The following is a 9,617-nucleotide window of genomic DNA, read 5'->3' on the forward strand; positions in this document are numbered from 1 at the left end:
GATATAAGATTTGAACCATTTTGCAGCATTTCCTGTTACACCATAATATTCTAATTTACTTAAAAGGATATTGTGATTTACACAGTTAAATTCCTTGGTTTACACTTACCTGTAAAGCACAACCAGGTGTTGAAATGAGGCGAAGTATCAATTTTCCGAAGTAGTGGGAAATAAAGCAACTGAAACAAACGAGGGTAGTTATTTAGAAGAGGGTAGAAGGTAAAAATGAAAGAACTTACTATCCCCCGGCACTCTGCAAAAGCAGAAAACCAATGTAAGACCGAAGAACAAAATATCTGATATGGTGTCAAAAATATATGGAACAGGCAACTAATGATTCAATTATCAGAAGAGTAATGTCATCACACTACCTAAATGGTAAGATTACCAAGCAGCCGTCCCACGCTTGTAAACTGACGGCTATTCTATTCGATAGAAAGAATAGTGATGAGACAGCGAACAAAGATCAGTGCGGACTTAGAAAAGGAAAATAAAAAGAATATCTTCGTACTATGCCTGGATCTCAGTGGTCTCTATCTAAACTGGGTGTCGAACTACTGCTTTCTGGCATGCCGACCAAAGATCCACGCACTCCATTTCTTGCCCAACTACAGTATAGCAGGTGGACGAGAAAGAAAATACTTTTCGATTCTACGCTCACGTTAGCTTATTGCATCAAATATTAATGATACCTGGAGAAGTGCGGACTGAATTGTTTCAAAACTAGTGCAGACACGATGACATTTTTCCTGTAGTCTGTCATTCATGCGGACTGAATTGTTCCAAAACTAATGGGGACACGATAACACTTTTTCTGTAGTCTGTCATTCAAGACTTGGACATTCACAGACTGACCAGAACATCGATTATGCTTTATTTCACTTTCGTCGTGCAAGCCAATGCCAAGACAGACAGTAGAAATCAATATGTGCTACACCAGCAAAAAGGCAAGTGTGTGAATTCGTAAAATCATGTATTATAGACAACACAGATGACTCTTGAATAAAGTTGACACCAACGAGGAATTGCTTACCGACAGCCTAGGGAATTTTTCCCAGAATTAGAATTAATTATCACTCTGCAGTGGAATGTATGCTGACTTAAAGCTTACTGTCAGACTATAGCTGCATGCTGAACCGGGACTCGGAGATATACTTTTGCCTTCCGTGGATAAGATTTCTATCGACTGAGAAATCCAAGCATGACAACGACACTTATTCACCTCGTTTATGTGGGGCTTCCGAAACCGGATTGCGTAAACCGATTTGGCAATACCGCTTCTGGGTGGTCACGTAAACACTTAAAAATCGATTTTGGAAATCCGTTCTAGTTGCTGGTTTTGAAACCACAATCGACTTTCGCTTCCATGTAAAAGCAACCGGTTTTGAAGCGGGCTTGGATTGTTAAGTTACGTCTTGTTTTCAGAATATTCGGTTAAGATGGCCCTGTTGTGCAGTGAAGGAGAAGCAGAAATATTAGACTGCGCGCGAATCTGTAATATTTAAGTGAAGAGAAATAACGACTGTGTTGATGGAATCAGAAACTGGATCAGCTGTTTTCCAGACGCCATATTTAACCGAGTTAGCAAATCCGCTTCCGACCTTAACATGTAAACATGACAGAGGAAAACGGTTTCCGAAATTCGGTTTTCGTCTTTTGGGAGGTGTGTCACACGTAAACGTTGCGATTCACAGCCTTACTTCCTCCAGTACCCCCACTCCTGTCTTTCAGACCTCTCAGAAGTTGCCTTGCACACCTTGTGGGAGATAAAGAACACTTATAACACTTGTTCAGTATAACGGACGGCATACGCAGAAGAGAATATCGCTAAAGGACAAGCGCAACTAAGATGAAGTTGATGAAGAGTGGCAGAAAGGACGACGTATCCATTGCTGGTGGCGGAAGTGAATCTTTGACAATGCCAGTCGCTCGTACCGACGAAACGAAAGGAAAAGCATTCAACATACATCGGGTGAAGAACCGAGACAAAAGCCAACGAACAATACGTCAGCAAGTGGCCACGAAAGCCTCAAGAACTAAGTAGAAAGCATGTAGTTTTGGTATTTATTGCGAAGACTGGTTACATTCAGCACTCTACTCGAGTTATCTTTTGCAACTCTCGATCTCTGCGCAATTACTATAATCTGTATCTATTTGAATCTGCTTACTGTACCCAGAAAAACCCGATTGAAGGATAATTATGTTATCGACGAATCTTAAAATTATTATTTGCTCTCCATGAACTTTAATTTTCTTCGCAAATTTCTTCTTCGTTTCCCTTCGTGCTCACTCAACATATAGGTCCTTTCTCACTACCTTCTCAGTTACTGCTTTCCTTTCATATCCTCCGACCGTTAGAACTATAGTCCTGTTCCTGTATAGGTTGTACATAATCTTGTTGTTGTGGTCTTCAGTCCTGGGACTGATTTGATGCAGCTCTCCATGCTAATCTATCCTGTGCAAGCTTCTTCATCTCCCAGTACCTACTGCAACCTACATCCTTCTGAATCTGCTTAGTGTATTCATCTCTCGGTCTCCCTCTACGATTTTTACCCTCCACGCTGCCCTCCAGTACTAAATTGGTGATCGCTTGATGCCTCAGAACATGTCCTACCAACCGATCCCTTCTTCTAGTTAAGTTGTGCCACAAACGCCTCTTCTCCCCAATTCTATTCAATACCTCCTCATTAGTTATGTGATCTACCCATCTAATCTTCAGCATTCTTCTGTAGCACCACATTTCGAAAGCTTCTATTCTCTTCTTGTCTAAACTATTTATCGTCCCCGTTTCACTTCCATACATGGCTACACTTCATACAAATACTTTCAGAAACGACTTCCTGACACTTAAATCAATACTCGACGTTAACAAATTTCTCTTCTTCAGAAACGCTTGCCTTGCCATTGCGTCTATATTTTATATCCTCTCTACTTCGACCATCATCAGTTATTTTGCTCCTCAAATAGCAAAACTCCTTTACTACTTTAAGTGTCTCATTTCCTAATCTAATTCCCTCAGCATCACCCGACTTAATTTGACTATATTCCATTATCCTCGTTTTGCTTTTGTAGATGTTCATCTTATACCCTCCTTTCAGGACACTATCCATTCCGTTTAACAGCTCTTGCAAGTCCTTTGCACTCCGAACTTTCCTTTTGTTTCCTTTACTGCTTGCTCAATATACAGATTGAATAACATCGGGCGGAGGCTACAACCCTGTCTCCCTTCCCAACCACTGCTTCCCTTTCATGTCATTCGACTCTTGTAACTGCCATCTGCTTTCTGTACAAATTGTAAATAGCCTTTCGCTCCCTGTATTTTACCCCTGCCACCTTTAGAATTTGAAAGAGAGTATTCCAGTCAACATTGTCAAAAGCTTTCTCTAAGTCTACAAATTCAACCCATCGCATGTCCGCCTTGAGTAGTTTCACTTGTTTGAAGTGATATTATCACTTTCGTATTTAAGTTTCAGACTGATAGTAGTCCGTAATAAATGCCTTTTCACGTCAATAACAGAGGAGCCATTCTTCACGTCGCACACAGGATGGTTGTGATATTATACGCAGTTCAGAGAACTTGCTATAATTTGTATAAAAAACCTTTCTCTCTCAAAATCTAATATTACATATGAATAGAAGCCCTACAGTGACTACTTGCAAGAATTAATGGTAACTGCCAATAAAAGCAACTAAATGCCATGTAATACTCTACTGAAACAAAATGCTTATCAAAGTGACGGAAAATTAATGAGTACTGCTAGAGCACCATGCACGGTGGGTAATTCACAGGCAAGAGAAACAAGTCATCGACTGAGAAGTGTACAAGTATTTCATGTCTTCATGTTTGGTTATTGCCACTACCTCTATGGTTTTGTTCTCAGATCAGAGTGCAGTAGTCATCTAACACCCTCTTCCTCCACCCAGCCGAAGGAGTGCACGTATGGGCTGATGTGTCTGGATTTGTGTCGGCTCCTGCAGGGAGGTGGGAGCTTGTTGAATAGCATCCCAGTCTGCGGGATCTGAACGTCTCACGGCTTCTACACCATATTAAAACAGAGGAGCCATCAATAGTGCTAGTGCATTTATTGGGGTGACCTGGTATTGACCCAAAATTATGTAGGGAATCCCAGTTCACTGGCATCATGGTGGGTGGTACCACAGCATGCGATACAGTAGTGGCATGATGGCAGCCTATCCTGGTAGCGGCTGGAGATGTAGGGTTATGGGGTCGAAGCTGACGAGTGTATTGCAACGATTATTGTAGTGGTGTCGGCAAGCATAGCGATTTACATGGTTGTCCCCCACAAAAGGCTCGAATACGGTGTTGGGAGTCCACCGCAGAGTGTGTGTGAATATCTAGTTGATAACTGAACATCTTGCAGAACGCTCTTCTTCTTGGGATGCTTGGACTAATCTGTGTACACATTTACTCCCTAACTGTATTTGTTAGTAAGTGTGCAATAAAATGATCTGTGCTGTTGCAATCACAACACTGTAAAAATAATTTCCATTTGGAAATATTACTGTCTACAGTTGAGAAGAGAGTTTTAGATTCTGGTAAAAAAGGTTTAAGTTGTTGCCATCATTCATCAGGCAATAAATCTGAAATATGTAAATATTCATAATTGAAGAGTGCCTTATTAACCACTACTTCCAACACCCATCAGCGTATTGAGGCTTCGGGATGAAAATTCGGGTTATAGTAATCTTCATAATAAACAGGTTTTAATTTTCCCATTTTATAGACATTAGGTAGTGTAAATTTACATTAATTTCTTAATTTGATTATGTAAACGTACGTGTGTGTGTATGGGGGGGGGTGTATTTAATAATGTGAGCTGCTGTTAAAAGGAAAGATGATACAGTGAGAATTGTTGCCACTTTTGTCATTTAGAATGGGCACAGAGTCTTTTATTTGGTGATGCTATAGTTTTGAGTCTTTCCAGCATGTCTAGAATTCTTTGCTTTTAGTTGGATGAGGAGAATTCTAACACATGTGTCACAAAAAGATGTTCAGCATCATGAAGGATGATGTCTACTACTGATGAGTGGCAATTTTTGTTTCTTAGTGTTGCAATGTGTTCCTTGAACACGATCCCAAATGATTTAACTATCTGACTTACATAGAAACAGTCATAGTCCAAATATTAAATTTTATATACACCTGTGTGGTGTAGTGGTTTTCCCATAATTTCTGCCTGGTCTTGTTGTTGGTGATGAAAGATGTGTTAATAATTGCTCTGTGACTAAAGACATTATTAATTTGATATGAAACATTAGCCAGAAATGGGACTTGTGGAAGATCTTACTTTCGTTGTGTTTGTTGTATTGTGACAGCCTCAACTTTATTGAATGTATTGATGCCTCTACTGTGGTGTCGCTATAGGCGTTTTCAGTGGCTGTTTATTTTATTATTCCCATTTCTTGCTTACATTTAAGTTCAGAGCTGAATTGCTCTGTTAACCATCTACTGGAATACTGCCATTTTGTGTGCTGTGGAGTAACACAAAATGTTGTGGGTGGTAGTATGTTTAGCAGATTTACGTAAAATTTCAGTTATTTTCGATGTTCATTATTCTAATTGACAAGTCTGCAGAGTTTACACTGCCATGTACAGTGTACTTTATATTTTGGTTGAAGCCATTGAGTTGTCGGTCCAACTCAGTGATGTCAGCTTTTGTGCCACTGATTGAAATTATAGTACCATCTACATATCTGCAGTGGCAAATAATGTTTTTGTGGGTATGGTGGTCTTATAAGATGCTTATAAATATTTCAGCTATCAAACCAGGTAGGTGCAAACTCATTGGCTGGTCAGCTGTTTGCTTGTGGAATTTATTTTTGAACTTAAAATAGTTGTAAAAGCGAGCAAATTCTTTAGCTCCAATAGTTCTCTAACACATGTAGATAGGATCCTTTTTTTGTGGGTTGAAATTAATGGGTAAGATAGCAAGAAAATGATATATACAGTGTGGCGAAATAAATAAAAAAACATTTCGTTTTTATTGTGTTTTTTAACTTTAGAATTTTTGAAAGGCTTTTTTACGGATTGTATTGACCGGCTTGAATGCGGACAAATACAGTGCTGCATGAAATATGCCTGTAATATAATTTACCATTCTGATTAATTACATTTTGAATTCTACGTCATTGTTGATTTAATCAGAGTTCTCACCTTAGACGTAGAATTAGTCCTTCTCCCACAGTATTAATTCATCAGTCGCCACCGAAGCTCTTCTCTTTGTTGACCGTGTGTATCTTCCTAAGTCGGCATCGGTTCACTTCACGAAGACGGTGGAAACCAGGGAATACAATGCTACGTTGCTTTAAATAATTTTCGTAACACTTCGATACTTCTCACTATTTTTTTATTCACAAGACAATAAAACTTGCTCAGCTCGTCGCACAAACCATAATTACTAACAATATGGCTGCCTTTCCGCAGACACCAAAAATTACGTCCATCTTCCACGACGTAACAATCGAAAGTGTCCCTTAGCTCCTTCTTGGAGTATGAAACAAAAGAGAATCCAATGTGAACATTACAAAGATTATAACCTACATGCCTCTCAATTTAATCTTTGGCGCAGCCTTTAAGGTATTGTATGTTTCTGCGTCGGAATGTGTCATTACAACTGCCCCCCTGCTGTATACTGTCACTAGAAACTTTTATTTGGTTGACAGGATACAGTGGTCGACCTTGCAATTGATAGGTTTGGGGGTCTTTTATTTTCAAACTTCATTTCTATTGTCTCATTTTCATGGCACTGTGAATTCTTTGGTATTACTGAGTGTGTGTCAGTTTTTGGTATACTTATGCTAATATTTACAAACCTTAATCCTAATATACAAAGTTTTGGTCAATACTGAGAAAACGACATCATGTGGTAAAGTTTGTACAATAAAATATACAATGAATACAACGTTATTTACAAATGTTCCTTCCTCATCAGAGGTGAAAATTAAGTCCTTGTATTGCCTTCTGTATTTATTCTGGGGCGACGAGCTTTGTTCGCTAGACCCAGTGTTGAATATGGGCGGGTGATACTCGCGCCTGATTGTTTGGTCGTCCGTTAGCTGGCGACGTTGGTTGAATGCACGCGCCAGTGCACTGAATATACACCGACGTGCGGGTACCGTCGAGACTTCCGAACCTCAGCATGCGTGTGCTTTTTGTAGTTCCTTCCAGTACTTAGACTGGATACGACGAGGTACACTGGAATATGTGCCCCGCAGAACACACCACACTATGTGCGAGGTGGAGGACGATCCCGTCGATGCAACTCCAGGTAAGAAGCGTACCATGTCAAACTTGTTTGGCATTGTCCTTTCCTATAGTGACGCCATGGGTCGTTTGACGATACAAGCTTCAATTTTCGATGTCACTTGTTTAGGCTCGCTGACACTTGCAACGTAGCAGTACTTTGCACAATTTTAATTTCTACACACACCACTTTAACCGCGAGTATTGCGATCGAAACTTCCTTTTCACTACACTTTTTTTTCTTCGCATTAACCCCTTTTACCTATTGTACTGAGATTCATTCCCCTCAATACTTCTGGTCAATGTACATAATTTGTAAGTCACGGGACTTGGCATGAAATACAAAATACATCACATACAATGGAATAACATATAATACATACAATACATTGTTTACATTAACTACAGGAAAAAACTATCGACTAAAATTGAAAAAATTTTTGACCACTCATAGTGGCTTCTTCGTCTTGGATTTTACTGACACACACACTCGCCTTTTTCCATTAATCTGTTAGAAGGAACAAGTCCTTTGTTTTCCTTCTTGAACTCGAGTATAAGTTAAGGTTTACCTCCGTTACGCATTCTTCATACACAACGACATGCATCAGCATGCAGAGAATACACCTGTAGCCGCTCCACTGAAGCTTGGGAAGGGAATTTTCTACCTTCTACTTAGGGTAGTGGCAACGACTACGTGTATGCTACGGTTTTTACGTATAAAATCTGAAAATGCAGGAAATAATCATTTATATGCAGCATAACCCTAATATGTATAGTGTTTTGGGCGTAAGCACATTCTGGTGTGCTTGTAAATCATTAACCCTAATAAAACTTCCTACCTTAACATGGACATATAAACATAAAATTTTGAAGTTCAGGGTGTAACTACTATTACTATGTACAGAGTTTCATAATAGCGGCACGCCCTTGTTTACGTGTATCATCTTCAATTAAAGTGCGCTTATAGGCGTCTTGTGTTATCATGGGAGAAAAAATACAGACATTTTAATGCATCGGTTGTCATGAAAATCTATGTACATGAACAATCAGACTTTCATAGCTTCAGTGCAGCATGAAATTCTTTATGATGTTTTTGTTCATAATTCATTTTATAGACGATTCCTTTGCTTACAGGTCGTCGATCACACTAATTACCTGATTCTCGTATAGCGGCGATATCATTTTCATTCTTTGTGACTGTAAATATGTGTGAAAGATATAATTTTGACATGATTTTTCCTTTCATGTTTCAAGTGGGTAAAGTAATTCATACCTTCCTTTTGCATACATGAGTGAAGCATCGCTAATGTTGCACTTTGTATCAGGTTTTTCGCATTTTTTCGTAAACTCGTAGAGTCTTACGGTTTTAATTAAGTTGTTTCTTGACGTTAGGTATACCTGTTTATACGAGGTTGTCTTACAGTTTAATTTTCCTTATACACTCCTATGTTGTTTAAGTTCCGTACATGTACAGAGCTTCTTTCGCCTTTCACACATTCATACATACGTTTATACACAAAAAAATATCTACCACTATAATATACACTTTGCTGGTGGGGCCCTTTTTCGGTACCCTGCACCATTCCTTCAATATTCCAAAATAATTCAGGGTGTGCTGAGCATCGTCCCTTCAGGGTGTGCTGAGCATCGTCCCTTATGCTAATTGGCTGATTTCTAGATTCGCCAGTTTCTCGCTCACGTTTGACATCAGACTATATAATGCCTCAAGCGTAACTGACGAAGCTTGTGTGTTTGTATTTATGCCATTATTTGTTGCCATTGTTTCTCTACCACGGTCTGATTGAATCGAAACCGGGGTAGGTTCACTGATTTCACGCGAAATATTTTCATCTGATCCGGTAATAGATGCTTCATCGACTGTGCACAAGGTTTCATTTGCAAGTGGTTCGTTATTGTTAATCCCTGTGGAGTGCAATTGAATTGTATTTACTTCTACATTATGTTGTGCTGAAAAACTAATTGCGTCATCATTTACGTCACTATTGTCGGAATCGGTGACGTGTCCATGAACATTTGTCAAATTAAAGTTCTCTGATTCCATTGTGAAGATATTATTTTTGTCTGTACTTTACTGTTAATCTAAATCTTTAAATTCTCTCGCAGTTGAATTAATAAAAATATCTCACGATTGTTATTTGTTACGCGTCGGAAATTTACAAGACGGCGCACTACGTCTTCTAATTCTGCGATTGTTGAACATAAAAAAGTAATTATCAATGTGTAATTGTGTGTTGCCACAAACACTACCAGGATTTTAATATGGAAAGGAAAAGGTTCTGCTTTAAGTAGAGCTAAGCCAAGGTGCAGCCGCTGCATGCGTTTGCGCTTTCCT

Source organism: Schistocerca piceifrons, chromosome 4 (assembly GCF_021461385.2).
Source record: "Schistocerca piceifrons isolate TAMUIC-IGC-003096 chromosome 4, iqSchPice1.1, whole genome shotgun sequence".
Lineage (NCBI taxonomy): Eukaryota > Metazoa > Arthropoda > Insecta > Orthoptera > Acrididae > Schistocerca > Schistocerca piceifrons.